The sequence below is a fragment of the Rattus norvegicus genome, chromosome 3 (assembly GCF_021556685.1).
Source record: "Rattus norvegicus strain SHRSP/BbbUtx chromosome 3, alternate assembly SHRSP_T2T, whole genome shotgun sequence".
In the NCBI taxonomy this organism is placed as follows: domain Eukaryota; kingdom Metazoa; phylum Chordata; class Mammalia; order Rodentia; family Muridae; genus Rattus; species Rattus norvegicus.
Window position 1 is genome coordinate 56,924,502 of NC_141536.1, and position 20,168 is coordinate 56,944,669.

General features: G+C 44.5%; 2 long non-coding RNA genes across 5 annotated transcripts in view; one reads left to right on the forward strand and one right to left on the reverse strand.

Moving 5' to 3' along the window:
* Positions 1-6,567: 6,567 nt before the first annotated feature.
* On the forward strand, positions 6,568-8,086 carry LOC103691818 (uncharacterized). Its single transcript, XR_015683586.1, has 2 exons — positions 6,568-6,986; positions 7,636-8,086. It is a non-coding gene; the product is annotated as an uncharacterized LOC103691818 (long non-coding RNA).
* A 6,849-nt stretch (positions 8,087-14,935) lies between these two features.
* The window catches only part of LOC108350397 (uncharacterized), a 65,932-nt gene continuing 60,699 nt past the window's right edge, over positions 14,936-20,168 (reverse strand). For 2 of the 4 annotated variants that reach the window (XR_015683587.1, XR_015683590.1), the window contains exons 2-5: positions 17,836-17,951; positions 16,727-16,783; positions 16,347-16,451; positions 14,936-15,290 (exon numbers count right to left, since the gene is read on the reverse strand). This is a non-coding gene — a long non-coding RNA (uncharacterized LOC108350397). Of the gene's footprint in view, positions 15,291-16,346; positions 16,474-16,726; positions 16,784-17,835; positions 17,952-20,168 lie in introns of all 4 variants that reach the window. The other 2 variants (XR_015683588.1, XR_015683589.1) reach the window with 2 other exon arrangements.

Consider the following 20,168-nt stretch of genomic DNA (forward strand, 5'->3'; position numbering starts at 1 on the left):
AAAAGAAAAGAGGGAGAGGAAGAAAAAGGAGGAGGAGGAAAAGGAGAAGGAAGAGGAGGAAGATGAGGAAGAGGAGGAAGAGGAAGAGGAGCAGGAAAAGGAAAGAGGGAAAGAGGAAGGAAGGAAGGAAGGAAGGAAGGAAGGAAGGAAGGAAGGAAGGAAGGAAGGGAACAGCCAAACATTTTGAAAAGAGCAAAAGCTATCCCACCATGAATGTCTCCTCGAGCAAACTGTGTGAGCCCTTCTTCAGACAAGCTACATCCCCAACAGCCCTGACTTGATATTCCCTAAAGATGAAGACAACTCTGTGTCTCTTGTGACTATGTCAAGTTCTCACTGACAAGATTTTAATGTTCAGTGCACCCTTTGAAAATAGGGGGAAATGGTTTCTTTGGGAAACTTATGACAAACAGAAAAGACAAAATCTACCACCACATGAACATCCTGAGCCTCCTTTAAGTACTCTATGTTCACACAGGATTCATGGACAGACAGGCCACCAGGAATGCCACCCCTGGGCCTGCCTTCAGGTAGAACCAGGGTCAAGAGAGTGAGGTTCTGTACTATTTATTTTTAGTCTTCAGAGAAGAATTCTATCACCACCTCTTTGTTCATGTTTTATCAACGACTTCCTTACACAATTACTCTACCTACCGAATGATTTGTGCTTCAGCAAGCTAGGCCCCTATCATTCTGGCCCATTTCCCCTCACTTCTCAGGCAGGCCCTTGGCTGCTTGACTGGCCTGGGAAGACTATGGATCATCCGCCAGGCATGGCCATCCCATCATGGCCAGTGCAGTCCATTACATGACCCTATTCCGTTTCTTTACAGCATGCACTGTGCAGTTTTGTTGATTCATTTCCAATCTTTGAATGAGACTGTAAGCCCCATAGATCATGTCTCTCTTTCCCAGCATCCTGTCTACAGCGTCTGTGTGGACATATAGCCAGCAGCATTCAACTCAGCAAGAGAAGGCAGGAGTAAGAAGGGACAGATGGAAGAGAAAATGTGGAAAAAGCAGGAAGTCTCGAAGACAGAAGGAGGAGCCACCAAGAGTGCCCATCCTCAGTCTGTCCCTGCTCTTGGCTGCCTTCCTTCCCCTCTATATCCTTGGTTCCAGTCCCACCATGAGGCGCAGACTCACAGAACAACCTGGGAAAACATAGCTAACATAACTGACCTCTTGCTTTAATGCAGAGCTTCCTTTGCTTCTGCTAAAATCCTCAGTTAAATGAAGAAAGGGCCCTGTGTGGTCCCTTAGGAAAGAGGGAGACTTCACTCTGGGACTTGGATGGGGCCAGTGTCCTGCTTCAGCTCCATTCCCAGTTTTCCTCCAGCTAAAGCTCTGTTCATTGAGCAGGACTAAAATCTTCCTGATTGCTTCAACCTAGAACTTCAGCCCTGACTTTCCTCTGGACCCTGATTGTATCTCATGGTTCTTCGGGGGAAATCCCACAGGCAGCTTATTTGGGGTGTTCTTTGGTCCAAATTGAGTTGGTCCCCACCTTCTCCCTACACCAATTTACACAGGCCATATCTAGGAATTGGCTGCCCTTGTGTCAAGGCTCCTCTTGCTAAGGCTAGCATTATTTTGAGGAGAGGTGGATCAAGTCATGTGTCATACGAATTGACTTTTCATTGAATAACTCTGGTAGGAAGGCAGCTTAACATTCATTGTTACAAGCATAAAGTCCTGTAAGCTCGCCCAGTGGGGTGAGCACTGTTATTCCCATTCTGTGGGCATGTTACTTGTTTCCTTCTGCAGATGATAAGGATTAGAAGTTAGGCGTGGCTCCAACCACAAAATTCCTACTGGGAATTTGCCACCGAGACAGAGAGAAATCAAGTGGAAGGAACTCAAATGTTTATCATCCTGTCAAAAACAAGAACTGTTCCTCCATGAACAAATCACAAACTCTCCAGCCTACTAGTGAGTGTAGTAGGACCATTGTAGCAAGATTGGGTGGCTTAAACCCAGAGACAGTCTCACAGTTATGGAGGGTCAAAGTCCAAAATCAGTTTATCTGTGTTTAGGCTCCTTCTGAGAGCTGCAAGGGAAAGATTTACTTCAGACCTTTCTCCTTGGTTTATAGGTGACCATCTCCAAGGTCACATCATGCCTACTTGTCTATGTCTATACTTCCCTTTTTTTAACTAAAGGTCAGCATTTCCAGGAAAATTGAGCACTCCAGAGGCAGAGGCAGAGGAGACATTTTTCTGAGTTTGAGGCCAGCCTGGTCTATGTAATAAGTTCTAGGCCAGCCAAGCTTTCTTTTCCTTGTCAAAAGAAAGTTTGCTCAAGGACATTTTTAAGAGAGTTTAAAAGAAAAACCTCACGGCAGCTGTATGTCAGGTGCTGTCTAGAAAAGAGAGAAGAGAAAGAGAAAGGGCCAGCCCCATTTGAGTTAAGCTACTATAGAGGGCAGCCAACTGATTAGAAGAAAGAGAACTGAGAGAAAGAGTTCAGATAAAGTATTAGGAAACCATGCTTAGAACAAAGAAGAAGAAAGGGAAACATACTTTTCTGAGTAATTAAAACAGTAAGTAGACCTTGCTGCCTGAGGTAGGCAGGAGAGCTATCCCTGCCCCTCACCCGGGCAGCACAGTAGAGCTGACTGTTGTGGTGGGGTTGCAGGTGAGCTAGCGAAAGGGTATGAGCATGGGAGAGCTATGGCCCTCTCATCAGCCAAGATGTGGCACGGGTGAGGAAGAGATGCTCCCTCTCTCCTCACTGCCCTGGCAGTGTGAGAGCTGGCCATGCCCCCTGCCAGCTGCAGCACTGGGTGAGCTAGCCAGGGTGCTGCTGGAGAGCTCACCATGATGCTGTGGGCACAGAAAGCTGCTGGGCTGACCAACTCAGCTACCTCGCAGGCCTTTGGGCTTTGAGTTGGCCCACCTCAACATCTACCCCATCTGTGATCTCTTGGAGTGTGTGAAAGAGCTGGTAGATAAATGCTACAGGATCTCATGACACAGGGCAACAACAGGATACCTGAGAAGAGTCTCCATGAAGAGCCAGTATTGATAGAGTAGCAGAAACCAGAGGCCTCAAACCAGACCAATGGTGACTCATTGCAATGAACATTTGCAAGTAGGGATGCATGGACAAAAGGGTACACTGTGTGACACACCATAGCTTCCACAACAAGATTTTTTTTTTGTTGCTGTTTTATTTTTATTCTGGGGGAGATGAATGGGATTGGGGTACATGATGTAAAATTCACAAAGAATCAATAAAAAGTTTAAGAGAATTATGCACCTCATTCCATTTTTTTTCTTTTACGTTTTCCTAGTTTGGAAATATATATTCAGAAAAATACGTAGACTATACAACTAATATCTAGAAAGGAAAATCCAACATTCATACTTGAGTGGAGACGTGTGCACCTGTGCAGTTCCCCTCATAAACTTATCCTTCCCAGAATTCCATACTCCTGAATTAACACTTCATTGCCAGTATTTCTACTTGTAAAGAGTGTGAGTTGGCTTCATGTGACTATTGAAATCTGTGTCCTTGTGTTGAAAATCCCAAAGCTACCGAAAAGTAGCCTGGTGGTACAATGACCTTTTCCACACTCTTCGACTAGATTCCCAATTTTAGTGTTTTACTGTGTTTTCTTTGTGTCTTAATCTCTGCATATGTATATGTGAAATGTATGTACATGTACATATGTGTGCAAATGTTTGCTGAATTGTTGAAATAAATGTGAAGCCCTGGGGGGTGGGGGAGAAGAAGTGGGCAGACATATGAAGCCCCTGTTAAAGTTCCCTAAGTGACTGCTCTAGAGAGACAGGCGTCACCCCCAAAGATGTGAGAAGAAAGACCCCCAACCCAAATCATCATGGCCAATTTAATTGAAGCTAGCAATTAATTAGAGTAAGTTTTTTTTATTCATGTACAGGAGCTGTCTCTCCCTAAAATTGGGATTAAAGAGATCAGCACTGGATGTGAGGAAGACAAGGTTTTTATAGCTCAGGGATAGGGGACTTCCGAATGGGGGATTTGGCAGGCAAAATAGGCAGGGTTACAGGAGCAGACCATAAGCATAGCAAGAGAGTCCTAAAGACCTTCTGAAACATGGTTGCAAGGTTGTAACAAGGGAGTTGTAATTAAGTAGTTGTAAAAACCTTTTAAAACAAAGGAAGGATTGTAACATTCTTATGATGGTTGTAGTAATTTTTTTGAAACAAAGACATAGTTGCCTCTCCTGGTACAGGCAGTACAAAACCATTTGTAATTACAGTTACAGATGGGGCTTAGCCCAATTCCTGAGAACAGAGGTTTAATCATCAGTGGGACAGAGCCTAGGCTGTCTTTACTGTATGATGGCTTTTAAGCCCATGATGGAGGCAGGCTGGTTTATTATACAAACGGTGGGAAAGAAGAGCATCTTTCTCATTAAAGGGATAATTATTTCTCCTATCTCTGAAACCGGCTTAAGCAGATCTGACTACCTGAAGGGCCATTCTTTAGCCTAACTGAAATGTTAGGTCTCTCCTAGGCCATAAATTTCATTTTCTGACCAAAAGGAAATAGAGTTCCCTTGGCGGGCCTTTCCTGTGAGTTTGACATCAGTCAATGATAATTAAATTAAAGAGCAGTGAGAAGAGTTTAGCACTCACCCTCATCTTATCTGAACCCGATTACCTCTGAGTGAGCTCATATGACAGGTACTCAGTGTCAACATACCAGTCGTGTTCCGACACAGACGAACTCCAACTCTATGTCCAAGCTGCAGCAGTCCGCACATGGGTCCTCCTCAGTGCACCTCCTCACATTCTTAGACTCAGGGACAGAGAGTCAAGAAGCAAAAAGGTGTGGGAATCCACCCTCCCTGCTGCTTCCCTGGACTGGTTATAGGGTTCACAGAGAGGTCTGCTGCCTTCTACAGCACTGTGGGGGGTGGGGGTGGGGAGAGCTACTGTCCTCTCCCCTTTCCATCTCTCCACCAAGTTCTCCTGCCATCCAGTCACCCCTACCTCCTGCCTTACTGCCCCAGCCTGACCAGTCTTCACAGAGTAGCCTGCTGAAGGCAGAATCCTAGCGGCTGGGTCAGCCTCTTTATGCTGCTATGGAGCCTCCACATGCTTTCCTGTGCCCTGTTCTGCGAGCTAAACTTAAACATGGTTCAGGAAATCACTCCCCACCAGGTATGAACAGGAGGAATATCAACAAGGAGGCTACAGCATACCAATTAGGGGATCTTGATTTTTGATCTCTATAACTGATAAACAAATTTCAATACTTCGTCAAAGGCCTAATCTGCGACACAGAGAAAGATGGCTGATGCCAGCTTCCATAGTTATCATGTGTTTTACACTGTGAGTGGGTCAATGTCTTCTTCTATCACTGATTATATGCCTTTGTGGATAGAATTTTTAACCTCTCTGAACTTTAGCATCTTTGAATTTAAAATATTCAAAGTTACAGACACTCTCTCAATTCATAATTATGGTAATAGGCATTAAAAAGTAAGGTAATGATGGCCAGTATGGTAGCTCACACCTTTAGGCCCAGCACTTGAGAGACAGAAATCATAAGATTCCTGTGAGTTCCTGGACAACCAGGGATAGACCCTGTGTCAGAAAACAAATGCAAAAGGAAAAAAAAGAAGCAAGATGGTTAATAAAGTTATATGCAGAAGAAAACAATTAGCAAGCATTCCAAATGCCGTAGTTAAAAATACATTAAACAAAGCAGGTCGTTGCTGTCCTCACCATAACTTTCGCATGGAACTTACCAGAATAGCAAAGCTATCTCCTGCTGCTCGCTAACTTGCTCCAGTTGTGTTGAGAATAGCAATTATACTTTTTTGTTTACACATTTTGTTTGGAAATGTTTACATCCGTGCAGTGAAACTAACTTTTAGAGAAAAGGAGTGTCATTTGGTTTCGATGACACCATAAAGGGGAAGCATGGAAATCTGTTGATGAAATCTTCAGAATGTTAGCAGAATGGGCAGCTTCCGGTGATACCATCCCAACAGTGACTCCAGGCTATGTACTGTATAGAAATGCCACCTTCTCTGATTAGAAATGGCCCTTGTCCTAGACCCGTGTGTAGAGCCACTTCTTGTCTAGAGCTACATAGACGCCTCCGTGTGTGACAGAGGGCTTCTGTCTCTATCTTTTCCCTCACAGCAGATCCCACAGCTCCTCTTTGTTGATCACAATTCTCATCCTGCAGGCCCTCTCTGGGGTCCTGTTAGAAGTGAGGCTGGGATCCCAAAAAGGACCCCAGAATCCGGTGTCTTGGGCAAGAAAGTTTTATTTAATTCTGCAGAAGTTTTCAAAGCCCTAACAAGTTCTGGGAAGCAAGCACACCAGCGGGGAGTCCCTCAGAGGGTTACTCCCAACATGAGGGTTCTGGGCTTACTCTACTGGTCAAAATTTGGTCTCAGATTCTCATACAGTTGGCGAATTCACATGGAGAAATGTGGTCTGGTAATAATGTACTTACTGAGGTTTGGAGACGTTTGGTGTTTTGGAAGGACGTCAAAACTCGGGAGAATCAGATTTCATGTGACGGGAACTAGAAACTTATGTGGGGCAGTCACCAAACGGCATTTCCTCAAAGCAGAGTCATCCGGGCTCTGCTAATCTTTGTGTTTCTCCCAGGTCTTAGGCTCGTTAATAAAAGGATTTAGAAATGGATTCAGCAGAAAGCGCAAGAACAACTTTGTTAGAGTTTGCAAAACAACAGGGCACAGAAGCTGCCAGGAGTCGGGGCAGGAAGCTGGAGAGAGGAAGACGTGGAGCTGGAAGGGACAGGGGGCAACGGAGATCAGCGAAGCAGCCACATGACAGACAAACAGCAGCTGGGTGGGAATACGACTGGGGAATTTTCGAGTATCAGGGAAGGCCTACCCAGACTTTGGTCAGAGATAAGAGAAGAAAAAGTTATGTGTTACTGACTGAGAAGAGCAGACCAGCTCTGCGGTGTTACATTATGGAAGATCTGCCAGCAATTGCGTGGATTTGGGGGTAAGAGTAAACTCATCATCTCATTAGAGGATAATTACTCCTCCCCTCTCCTTAGCCTGTCTTCAGGAGAATTGGCCTTACTGGAGGAAAGGGGGTAGGGCTTGTCCCCACACCTGTGATTGACAGGCTCAGCTGGATTAATTCTCAAGGGAAGAGAGACACTAGTATGTAATGCTGTGATGTTTGGAGTAGGTCAGAATGCCATGTCTCCACCCAGGGCCAAAGGTAAACTGCTTCTTTGGATCAGGAAGAAGCACTTCTCCCCTGTTGGATTCAACAACGCCCTGGTAACTCCACCTTTGTACATGGGATTTAAAGGCCTAAGGTGGAGCAAAGCTAATGCTTACATTTCCAGGATTGCTAGGGGACTGGAGTGTGAGGTTCAAACCCTACTTTGAGGCAAAAGTCCATCCAAGTCTCTTGGATGTTTCTAGAAACATTGTGACCAAAAAACAAATTGGGGAGGAAAGGGTTTTCTGGGCTCACACTTCCACACCGTAGTCCATCACTGAAGGAAACTGGAACAGGAACTCAAACAGCACAGGAACCTGGAGGGAGGAGATGAGACAGAGGCCATGGCGGTGGGGGGAGGGAGAGGTGCTGCCTAACGACTTGCTCCCAATGGCTTGCTTGGCCTGCTTTCTTGTAGAGCCCCGGACTACAAACCCAGAGGTGGCACCACCTACAATGGGCTGGGCCCTCCCCCATCAGTCACTAATGAAGAAACTGCTCTACAAGGCTGGGCCACAGCTTGACCTTCAGAAGCATTTTCTCAGTTGAAAGTCCCTCCTTTCAGATAACTATAGTTTGTGTCAAGCCAATGTAAATCTAGCCTGCACACCTCCTTTGGTTACAGGTTTGGGGACACCATTCCTTTGAGCCAATATGCTGTCAAACAGCAGAAGAAATATTTCACATGGTTGTCCTGGCACGGCTCTCCCCCACTGTTTAGACTCACTGTCACCGTGCAGAAAATGAAAATGTCAACTAAATTGGAACCAGACATCCCATGGCTAGATTTATAAGTCAATAGATACTTGTGAGCATATTAAACAAAAAATAATACATTTATCAGCCTATTAAACAAAAACAATAATTCAGGTTTGGCAAGTAATTATTAAGTATCTACCATATACTTGGGATATTTTAAGATGTGTGTGTGTGTGTGTGTGTGTGTGTGTGTGTGTGTGTGTGTGTGTTGGGGATTTGAGGCTGTTGTTGTTGTTGTTGTTGTTGTTGTTGTTGTTGTTGGAGATAGTCTCATGTTGTAGGATTACAGACATAAGCCACCACACCCAGCAACAGTTCTTTTTCTATAAGTGAATAATATTTGTGTACATCTATGTGCATTCATATGTATATTTCTTTATACATTTAGCCATTGATGTATATTTAGGTTGTTTTTATACACTTACTGTACAAAAGGTTTCCACATTTACCGTGATGGTTTAAAAGAGAAAAGACCCATAGGCTCATATATTTGAATGCTCAGTCACCAGGAAGTGGAACGGTTTTGGGAAGGAGTAGGACGTGTGGCCTTGTTGGAAGAGGTGTGTTGCTGGGGGTGGGCTTCGAGGTTCCGAAAGGCCTTACCAGGCCCAGGCTCTGTCTGTCTCTCTGTTTCTTTCTGTCTTCCTCTGTCTCTCTGTCTCTATCTTTCTCTTGGTCACTCTGTCTGCTGCATATAAATCAAGATGGAAAGCTTTCAGCTACTTCCCCAGTGCCATGCCTGTCTTCTTCCTACCGTGATGATTATGGACCAATCCCCTAAAACTGTAAGCAATTTAATGCTTTCTTTTGCAAGTTGCATTGGTCATGGTATCTCTTCACAGTAACATTACCGTAAAAATAAGATGGTTGAGAAAATATCAGTGGTTATCATATGAAGTTTTAAGATACTAAAAGAATATCGCCCAAAGGATATTGGCACCTATTCTGAACTATATAGTGCACCTGCAGTTGTACATGGGATAGCTATGTCAAATTAGGCGTGATTATAACCTGGTTCATGTTTTCCTTTGAAAATTAAGTGTGATATGGAGATAGGATTATGTGTCAACTTGGCAAGGGGTGGTCTTGTGATGGCTATTCTTCCTTGTCAACTTGACTACATCTGGAATTAACTAAAAACCCAATATTGGGCTAACCTGTGAGGAATACTTAGTTAAATGGACTTTTCAGGTAGGAAGGCCACCTTAAACCCATCTTGCCTAAGGTTAGACTTACCTTTAATCTGGCCATGCCAGAGTAAGGAAACCTTCTAATAAAGGAAGACAAAAAAGCAAAAACAAAACTGATTTGAAAAACAAGGTTCTTTAAATATAGGAATTTCTGAAATTAAACATTTAAAATACCTTTTACATGCCTTTGATGCAAACCTGCAAATTCCTAAACCTTTAGAAACATCTGTTGTCTACTCTAAAATTCTTTTGAGCGTGGGTTTCAGCAAAATCTAGAGAGAAGATTCCTTCCACTTTGGGAGGAAAAGGAGCTTGAAAAGAGACATGGATCTAGGAAGGAGGTGACCCCCACACAAACAACTCAGTGGGCCAGAGATAACAAGGAGAGAAACCATTACCCAGAAGCCCAGAGACAGGGTCAGGGGAAGAGTGGGGCAAGCCAGTCAACCCAGTGCCACTGGAGTTTCAGAGGACAGGGATTCTCTGACATCTGTATTACCAAATAATTGGATAGTTTGAGGGAAAAGAAGGTACAAATATCTTTTTACTCCTCTTTGATGTGATTCACACATAGCTATGCTAGCATTTTAAGACTACATGCTTATTTTATTGTTATTTATGGAAAGTTTTCAGTTTGGTTGTTTAGTTTGTTTATTTATTTATTTACATCCCAAACACTGCCCCCTCTCCTGGTCCCCCTCACATAGTCACTCCCCCCATTCCCTCTCCCCTTTACCTCTAAAAGGATGGGGCCCCTTGGGTATCTACCCCAAACCCTGTCACATTGGCCAAGCATGGAATAAGTAATCGCAGAACAGAGTCACCGCTGCCTATACCCACAAAGGACCTTTCCTGGAAAGGCCAGGCCAGTGGTGACCAAGATAATCTTGAGCCATGCTCAAGGGACTACAAAAGCCTGCTCTGGGGGAAGAAATGGGGCTAGAAATACCAAGTCCCGTATTAAACCCTGGAAATGCTGTAGAAGCCTGAAACAAGGTGGAGAGGGGAGGGCAAATCAAAGAGCAGTGTAGGGGCAGAGTGAGTGTGGCACCGTGGTGATGGGGCGTGTGCCTGCTGTGCCAACAGACAAGACGACGACTCCAAAGCACTTCTGTACATCCATACGCAGAAAACAAGGCTGGCTTATGAGTGTTGGTGGGAATTGAGTAGGAAGAGGCAAAAAGGAACTTTCTGGACTGATGGTAAAATTCTGCCTCAATAGGGGTGTGGGTTACATCTGTCAAAAAGCAGCCAATGTGTACTTCAGATGTGCGTCTGGGTGAGGTAAATGTTGTATTCAGTGGGAAGAAAGTCATAAACAGATATTAAACTCTAGCTTATAATATGCATGTTGGAGTGCTTAAAGGGGAGTCTGCAAGATGTCTGCAACTTACTCTGAAATGCATTTTTCAAACCAGGAGGGCTGATGGATGGATGAACAGATGGGCGTCTGCACAACAAAGCAGTACAACCAACTGCGTGCACGGCTTCCAACTTGGCTGCAGGCTTCCAATTTCCCCTAATAAAATGTTAGAGGAAGGATTCTTATCTCTTAGGGATGCATATTGAAATACTTAATGGGTAAAAATGTACAATGATTGGAATCTTCTTCACAGTAATGTGGAGGGCACCGGCATGAGAAAAAAAAAAAGAACAGAAAAGATGACCAAGAGTTTACAGCTACTGAAGGCGGTGATGAGTCCACGGGGGTCCGTTTGACTATCCCGTCTCTGTGGACATGTTACATTCCCGTATCAAACCAAAGGCTGAGAATGAATTAGCAAAAGAAGTGTCACGAGTGGAAATAACACTGCGTTAGCTTTTTGAAAGGTCTTGCCCTGATTTCTGCTTGCAACTATGATTAGATACACTTGAAAGGTTGGTTTTTTGTTGGTGGTGGTGTTGTTTTTTAAGGAATAAACTCCAATTGTCCCCTTTTGCTCACTGTAGTAATGGCATCACATTTAGAAAGCTGACGTGGGAGAGACGACTGTAGGGGTTAAGAACACTCGCTGCTCTGCACAGGACTGGGGTTCAATTCCCAGCACCCACATGGTGGCTCGAAACCATGTGGAACTCCAGTTCCTGTAACCTCCTCAGGCACCAGACGGGCATACGTGTGTGTGTGTGTGTATTACATATATATATATGTATATATATATATATATATATATATATATGTATGTATGTATATATATATACATATATATATAAACATCCATTCATACACATAAATAAACAATACACATAAATAAAGCTAAAACAAAACATTGAAGTAGACAGGCATGGTAGCACTCACTCTCAGGAGGCTGAAGCAGGAAGATTGCTAGTTAGAGGCTAGCTTAGCCGCATGAGACCCTGTATCAAATGTAAGGGAAGGAAGGAAGGAAGGAAGGAAGGAAGGAAGGAAGGAAGGAAGGAAGGAAGGAAAGAAGGAAGGAAGGAAGGAAGGAAGGAAGGAAGGAAGCTGTTATCTTATCAAAAGTATTTCTCTAAAGCCATGACTAAAACAATGGTCTGGTTTCCACTCTGAAAATCTCTCGCAGTGGGAAGCATCCAGAGAGAACTACAGGTCATGCCCAGTACTGGCTTTTGACTAGGTGCTCTGAATCAAGGTACTATGAAGTCTACTGCCGTATATAGGGAGTATTTCCCCTGGCCCCTGCTCCCAGTTTGTTAAAATCCCTACATGGCTCAGAGATGTTCTCTGCCTATACCAAGCTGTCTGCATCCAAGACAAGACGCTGCTCCTGCTAGAACTCTTGAGTCAAAAGGAAAAGAGATAAGGGCCATCTAGGTGGTTTCCTGTGAGTGGAAGTACTCAGTGTGCGTGCCACAACGTGAGTGTGATGCCTGGAACCCACATAAAAGTGGAAGGAGAGAATGATTCTAACAAAGTTATCCTCTGACACGTGCCACACACGCACACACACACGCACACGCACACGCACACACACACGCACACGCACACACACACGCACACGCACACACGCACACACGCACGCACACACATGCACACACACGCACACACTTTTTAAAAAGAAAAGAAAAAAGGAGATAACACTTTCAAAATTCATAATAGAATGCCTCCTATATGTTTTCTGTGCAATAAAACTTAATTCAAAGAAACGCCCCCACATTTTGATGTTTAGCCAAACTGCCTTAGGCTTTACAATGGGCCAGAAATATGACAGCCCCGGCTCCTTTCCAAGAGCTTCATCTCCCCACTGGCTTCAAAAAGAAAGGCTCCCTCTGCACTATTCCTCCCTCACTGTTCTTGCCCCCCAACCCAGACTTTCTTGTGGTATTTCAAAAATATTTCCTTATGAACATCAGTTAAACCTGAACAATAGACACTGTGCAAAATGGAGTGTTGCTCTCGAACAATTCAAAGTCTAAAAATAAGTTAATGCCTGTGTGTTTGGGTTGTTTTGGAAGCAAGCCCAAATGACTTTCTTTATTCCCGTACCTTTGCCCATACCTGTAGAGGTCCCACCTTTTCCCTCTGCAGACATGGCGTTTATTGTTCTTCGAGTAGCAAGCTTTGCCGGTTTTATTGGTGAGCTCACCCTCCCCCCCAGGGCAAGACCTGTGCCTGGGTGATGGATCACTGAGAACAAAGGAAACAAAACTGATCAAGGACCTGATGGTTCATGGGCACTGGTTAGCTAGGGTGAGCGGCTGGGCACCAGCCTCTCTCCAAAGCCAAGAACACGTGAAAGGCAAGAACTGCCCAAGGGCCGTCAGGCTGTCAGTGACCCTGTGACTGCAGCATGGCCCATGGCGATGATGGAGTGGGCCAGCATCTGGCACTGCCCTTAGCCACTTTGGCTTGGCTTTGCAACTCAGCTCTGCTTTGCAGTGGGTTGGCCCTGGGTAAGGAAACTGACTTTTCTTGGCCTCAGTTTTACAGTCCTGTGGGTAAGCGCAGCTCACCTTAACCAAGAACTTTCCACAAGCCAGGCCCTGCTTTAATACTGTACCTGCTCTTCCTGTCAGCAGTGTGGAGTACTGCTGCCTCAGCAGGGTGGGGGTGGAGCTGAGTAAATGTCACTCTCCTGTGGTGGAACTGAGACACAGGCCAAGTAACAGGTCACACCCTGCTTATATGGCTGTTCTGCCCTTTGTGGGTTGAAACCCTGTGTGAGCCAGTAGGTGGGAAGCACAACTTATTCACTTAAAATTGAAACAGGCACGAACTAACCCGGAATTAAGTATCCAAGACCATTTTTGTTGTTGTTGTTGCTATAGTAGCTTTTCATTGGTAGTGGCTGGTTGGTTTCTTTTGTGTTTTGAGACAAGGGTCTCTTTATTATACTGTCCTGAAACTCACTATGCAGACTCAAACTCATAGAGATCCACCTGCCTCCACCTGCCGAATACTAAGATTAAAAGCAATCTGCAGCCATGACCAGCTAAGTTTTGTTTCTTATTTTTATGTTTTGAAAGAGGGTTACATCATGTAGCCCTAGCTGGCCTCAAACTTGCAGTAATCTCTCTGTCTCTGTCTTCTGAGGGCTGGGACTATGAAAATATACTATAATCCCTGATACAAAATTCCTTGCTGGTTAACTAAAGTGAGTTCTACAAGCTACATGTCCTAGTTGGATTCGGGACCTTGTTTTGTGGGATTGGACAGTGTCTTACTTAGGGTTTTACTGCTGTGAACAGACACCATGACCAAGACAACTCTTATAAGGACAATATTTAATTGGGGCTGGCTTACAGGTTCAGAGGTTCAGTCCATTATCAAGGCAAGAGCATGGCAGCATCCAGGCAGGCATGGTGCAGGAGGAGCTGAGAGTTCTACATCTTCATCTGAAGGCCACTAGGAGAATACTAGGTTCCCACATGGCTAGGAGGAGGGTCTCATTGCCTACCCACACGGTGACACACTTCCTCCAACAAGGCCACACCCCCTAATAGTGCCACTACCTGGGTCAAGCATAATTCAAACCATCACAGTTTCTCCAGGAAGATAGATTGGTTGGTTAGTTGGTTGGTTGGTTGGTTAGTTGGTTGGTTAGTTGGTTGGTTGGTTGGTTGGTTGGTTGGTTGGTTGGTTGGTTAGTTGGATGGATGGATGGATGGATGGATGGATGGATGGATGGATGGATGGATGGTTGGTTGGTTTCATCAGCTTGACACAATCTGGGAAGAAGATTCTCAACTGAGAAAATGCCTGCATTAAATTGCCTGTAGGCAAGTCTACATGGCATTTTCTTAATTAGTAATTACTGTGGGAAGGCCCAGCCCACTGCGGGCAGAGCCATCCCTATAAAGGTGACTCTGGCTTGTATAAAAAGCAAGCTGAGCAAGCTATGGGGGCAAGCCAGTAAGCACTACTCCTCTGTGGTCTCTGCTTCAGTTCCTGCCTCCAGGTTCCTGCCCTGATTTCCTTCCTTGACATCTTTCCACAGTACACCATAGGGTATGGAGAAATGGCTCAGGGATTAAGAACACCGACTGCTCTTCCAAAGGTGCTGAGCTCAATTCCCAGAAACCACGTGGTGACTCACAACCATCTGTAGTGGGATCTGATGCCCTCTTCTGGTGTGTCTGAAGAGACAGACAGTGTATACACATACAATAAATAAAAAAACAAACAAACAAACAAACAAATAATAAACTCACATAGTACACCATTAAGATGAAATAAACCCTTTCTTCCCCAAGTTACTTTTTGGTAATGGTGTTTTATCACAACAGTAGAAACCTAACCAGGACACCGCTCTGCCAAGTCAATTGAACCCTACAAACAGGTCTTAGAAATCTGATTTATTGCAGGTCAGTCCAGCTCATAATTCATTACTTGACTGGCATTTGAAAGGGAGGCAGTTTTAAGTACCGAGGCCTTGCCTAGTGGGATTGGACAGTTTCTCCTCCAGACAGATAGTGTCTGGCCTGAATTACATTAGAGGATATCCTGCTAATGTCTGATGGAGAATTCCTTAGAGTGAGGAAGACCACACACGTATGCTGCCCGCTATGTCCACTGTGTCTGGGAAGGAGCAGGATGGGTGAAATCACCCTTTTGTTTTGTTTGTTGTCTCTACTCTCCAGAAGTTCCCAATCCAGAAAGGCCTGCAAAGAGCAAACGCTACCGGAACAGCCAACATGCCACCTAGAAGAAGGGTTTAAAGCAATGATTCTCAACCTATGGGCCGTGACCCCTGCGAGGGTCACATATCAGATATCCTGCATATCATACATTTACATTCAGATTCATAACAGTGTCAAAACGAGTTTTACTTTATACTTGGCAATCACCACAATGCCATGAGCTGTGTTAAAGGGACTCAGTGTTGGGAAGGCTGAGAAGTTCTGGTTTAGAGAAAGAGGGGTTAAGAGAAGCCTATATTTACTTGCAAGTTGGGGTAAAATTCAGGACAGTATTAACTGCTATTTCTTTTTGTTGTTATTTTTGACTTTTTGAGACATAGCTTTATTATACAGCCCTGGGTGGCCTTGAACTCAAAGTCCTTCTCCTGGTTCACAGGTGTGCCCCACCATGTCTGGCTAAAGGGCTGGTTTTGATGTCCTTTTTCATATTTGCTACTTGTACTGTGGCCCTGGAAAGGTTAACACCACAAAGCCTTATAAAATGGAGAACATTTTGCTCTTTCTTTAATCAAAGCAAGAAAGCAGAGCCACTGTGAAGAAATGTGGCCTACTTTGAATACCATCCCAGAACCAAACCTGTCTTTAGAGAGACAGTGGGCCAAACCCCCTAGTGTGTAAGACAAGAAAGAAATCAGTGGGAGCTTGTCCGAGGCCCACTAAGGAGGAGTCAGAGGGAGGCCTATGTACTCTGACTCTCTGGGAAACTCCACAAGGACTGGGTGTGTCCAGATGTTCGGCCTAAAGAACACCCCCAGGCTGACCACACAAAGGTACTACTGGCCATGTGAAGGCCTCAACCAGTAGTCTTCTAATCATCCTCCAGTCCATGAAGGCCTCTGAAGAGCCGCCTTCCTCTTTCTCTGTTTCCTCTGAGGGAGACTAAAAGAAAAGGCGAGAACTTCTGGACTACTTTGAGACAAAGATGGTACAACTGGAGGCCATTAAGAGGAAAGGTTGAGCCTGGTAGAGCTTACCACGAAAGGCAAGAGTACACGGGGAATGGAACTCTAGTCGATGATTCGATCCAACCTCCCTCCCTTCAACACCTAGAACTCACTCCAAATGCCATCACATCAGTGAGCAGGAACTTGAGCAGTCCACACCCTTGGTCCCCTCAGCAGGCAGACTCAATGCCCAAGTTTGTTCAGGCTCATCTGTTAATCTTCATGGACATAACGGGGAAACTGTTAGCTCAAAGAAGGGCATGGGAGAGAGAGAAAAGGAGGGAGGGAGGGAGAGAGAAAGAGAGAGAGAGAGAGAAAGAGAGAGAGAGAGAGAGAGAGAGAGAGAGAGAGAGAGAGAGAGAGAGTCCTTGGGGGATAAAGGGAAACCAGTTCAAGACCTCTGTGATGATAGCCAGAGGTCTCCCTGGTACACTTAGCAGCAGGATGAGGACTTTGACAGTCTTGTCAGTGTGGAGCTATAAGACAAACTCACCTTTTGCTAAAGTTGATCATCATGTATAGCTGAGCTGCAGTACCAATCGTTAGAAGACTACTTCGACCAGGCCAGGAAGATTCCAGACAAAAGGGAAAAGGTACATCAGAAAAGTCTGTAAACTCATTAAAACGTTTTTGCTTTATGCTGAGGGGGTGGGTCAAAAATAGTGTTGTGCAAAGAATGGCAATTATACTCAATCAAAGGGGTACATTAGGCAGTTTCATGGCTGTGCAAACATTGTAGCAGCTTATGTTAGCCTAGATACTAGCCTACCATACACTTAGGCTGTGAGAAGTATATGTGTATGTGTGGCTGGGGTACACCAGTGTTAGAGAGGTTTGTGAAACTCATGTGGAAACCTACTGCTTTTTAAGATAACTAAAAAGATACACAACTAAAACATCAAAAGGATCTTGGACTGTGCATGGCTGGTTAACGTTCCCAGGTGTCATACTTTGTTTTTTATGTTTTGGTTGCTTTGGTTTTGGTTTTTTGAGACTGGGTTTCTCTATGTTGTCTTGGCTGTTCTGGAACTCATTCTGTAAACCAGGCTGGCCTCAAACTCACAGATCTGACTGCCTCTGTTGGGACTGAAGGCATGTGCCATCCCTGCCCAGTTTTTTTAATCCAAAACTCTAGTACCTTGTATGGGATGCCTGCCTCCTTATGAGTTGTTGAAGAGAGGACTCCCAGAAGTTTTGTAAAGAATATAGGCTATTGTTACAGATCTTGGTTGCTCACCAGAACTAGATGGTAAAGCCCAATTGTTTTTTGTTTAAAGATTGATTGATTGATTGATTGATTGATTATAAGTACACTGTAGCTGTCTTCAGACACACCATAAGAGGGCATTGGATCACACTACAGATGGTTGTTATCCACTATGTGGGTGCTGGGATTTGAACTCAGGACCTCTGGAAGAGCAGTCAGTCCTCTTAACCACTGAGACATCTCTCCAGCCCAAAACCCAATTATTAAAGACACTACACAAAAAGAAATCAAGCTGGAATGAGCTGTAATCTTCCTCCATGGTGGCTAGCTTTAATGGTGCCAGAAGATGCTATACAGACTGCTGGAGGAGAAAGGCCACTAGTAAATGTACCCACCTATAGATCTTAGCTGCTAGAGTCCAATTTTCCAGGCAAGGTGGGCCCACTGGTGCAATGATGGCCTGACTCTTCTGAGAGAGACCAACGGCTTTCTGATTGGATGGAGGAATACTCTGTGGAAAGAAGTACATGCCCAGTACCATAAACCTGACTAAAAGCCTATGAAGAGTGCAGAGCCTCTATAAGACATCTACTACTGATACTTGCTAAATTGATATATAACCAAACTCCCATCTAAATGTTTGTCATAGACTAGTCCAGGGCTTGGGCTTGGTCGGAGAAACCTCTTAGGCCAATAGATGTCAGCTAAAGCAGTAGCTTATAGTTGGTCAGTGTTCTGAGAGCAAGCAACTATTACATGCTCAACCCTGAGGGATGTGTATGTCACCCATGGAAGAGAGTAGACGCATGGGGGAGTGCTATAAAAGGCTGTCTGTCTGTTGGAAATGACTCAGCCCCTGCAAACAAGGACACACAGCACCTGTGACCACTGACACCAGACCTGTAATCCCCCAGAAAAGAGTGAGGAGACTGGTTGGAAAGAGGGGGATGGGCAGGAGGGAAGTGAAATAAGAGGGTGACAGGGTGATTACAAGCATAGTACATTCTGCACAAGTATGGAATCGTAGAAAATGAAATCATAAATCCCATTACATATCGAGAGCAGAGGAAAAAGAAGTGCCCCAGGGGTCGGCGTGAACAATGTCAGATCAAGCACAGGAGGAGATGACTTACTCTTGAGACTTTATAACAGAAAGCTCCGAGTCTTCTGCCCAGTAAGGCCCACATGGGATTTTTGTTGTCATTGCTGATTTCGGTTGTTTTGGGGGAGAGGGTGGTTGTGGGTTTTGTAGTGTTGGGGATCAAACCTGGAGCCTTGTGCATGCTGGGAAACTTTCTCCCGCTGAGTGGCCCAGCCAGCCAAGCACAGGTTTTTACCTCAGAATGTTGTTTTATAACTTGACAAACACTTTCGATAAAAATAAAAATACAGTGTGGTGATCCCGCAACCCATGTGCTGCTGTCAGTTATTACCAAAGACCGTGGACTGCACAGGATCAATGTCTTCCGAACCCCCTCGACTGGCACTCTAGGAGGTTTGCTGACAACAGTGTCACACAAACACAAGGGCCCTGCTTCGCTATGACCTCATGACAGACACCGTGTCACCAAGCAATAGTATTTTTCAGATCACTGTAATCCTGTGGGACCACTGTGCTACGCACAGTCTGCTACTGACTGGGATGCCATTCTTCCGGGAATGAACATACTCCAACTTCCGAAATGCAGATAGAGAAATGAGCTAAATTAGATGAAATACAAAACGTGTGCTTTCTGAGGTGCACATTTTATTTAACCAACACCAGCCATTTGAAACTGACTTGCCAGTGACTTTAAATAGTTTCACATTCGTAAAAAGTCTGAGGTGGGATGGAAACATAAAAGAAATCACTAATTTCTTTGTTAATAAAGACTTACTTTGGACCAACTTGTGAATCAAAACATTTTTGTGCTTTATTCTTTGTTGGTGTAGTGTGAGATGTGGGGAAGGTTATAGAGGTCAGAGAGCAACATCTACCTTAACATGGCCCCAGGGGTCAACTTCACTGTCAGTTTGCCAGGCTTTTGCAGCAACATTTTTACCTGCTGGGCCATCTCACAGGCCCTTTACCAAATACTGACAGAAGCACAAGTGTAGATTTAGGTGATAGTTTTATATGGTTTATTTTAGAAGCGAAGCAAAGATTGATCCGGGGAACTTAGTGTTCTTCCAGTCAGTGGTGGCACAGACTTTTAACTCCAGCACCCGAGAGGCAGAGGCAGGCAGATTGCTTGAGTTCAAGGCCAGCCTGATCTACATGGTGAGTTCCAGGACAGCTAGGGCTACACAGAGAAACCCTGCCTTTGAAAACAGAAGGAAGGGGTGAGGGGAAGGAAAGGAAGAAAAGGAAAAGAAAACCTAGTGGTCAAACATCAAGACGCATGCACAGGACAGCCAGGCAAAGCAAGCCCAACAAATATCGAATATTTGCTTGGCCTGAAGCACAAAGCATTGCCCATAGTAACCCCTGTGTTGAAGAAAAGGCTCTGTGTTAGCCCAGAAAATTCCCTTAATGACATGTATTTTCCCAACAGTTTCCACATTAAAACTGCAGTTCAAATGAACAAATTAATATAAAAATTTTACATGTCTAATTCTGGAGGGTTGACTGCGTTTTCTCCCGGAGATGAACAAAGTTCCATGACCACTCCTTCCTGAAAAGAATGGTGTATTATTTTCTAAGTAATAACGTAAGTTCTTAAGCTAAGCTGAAAACAAGCTGAACTCC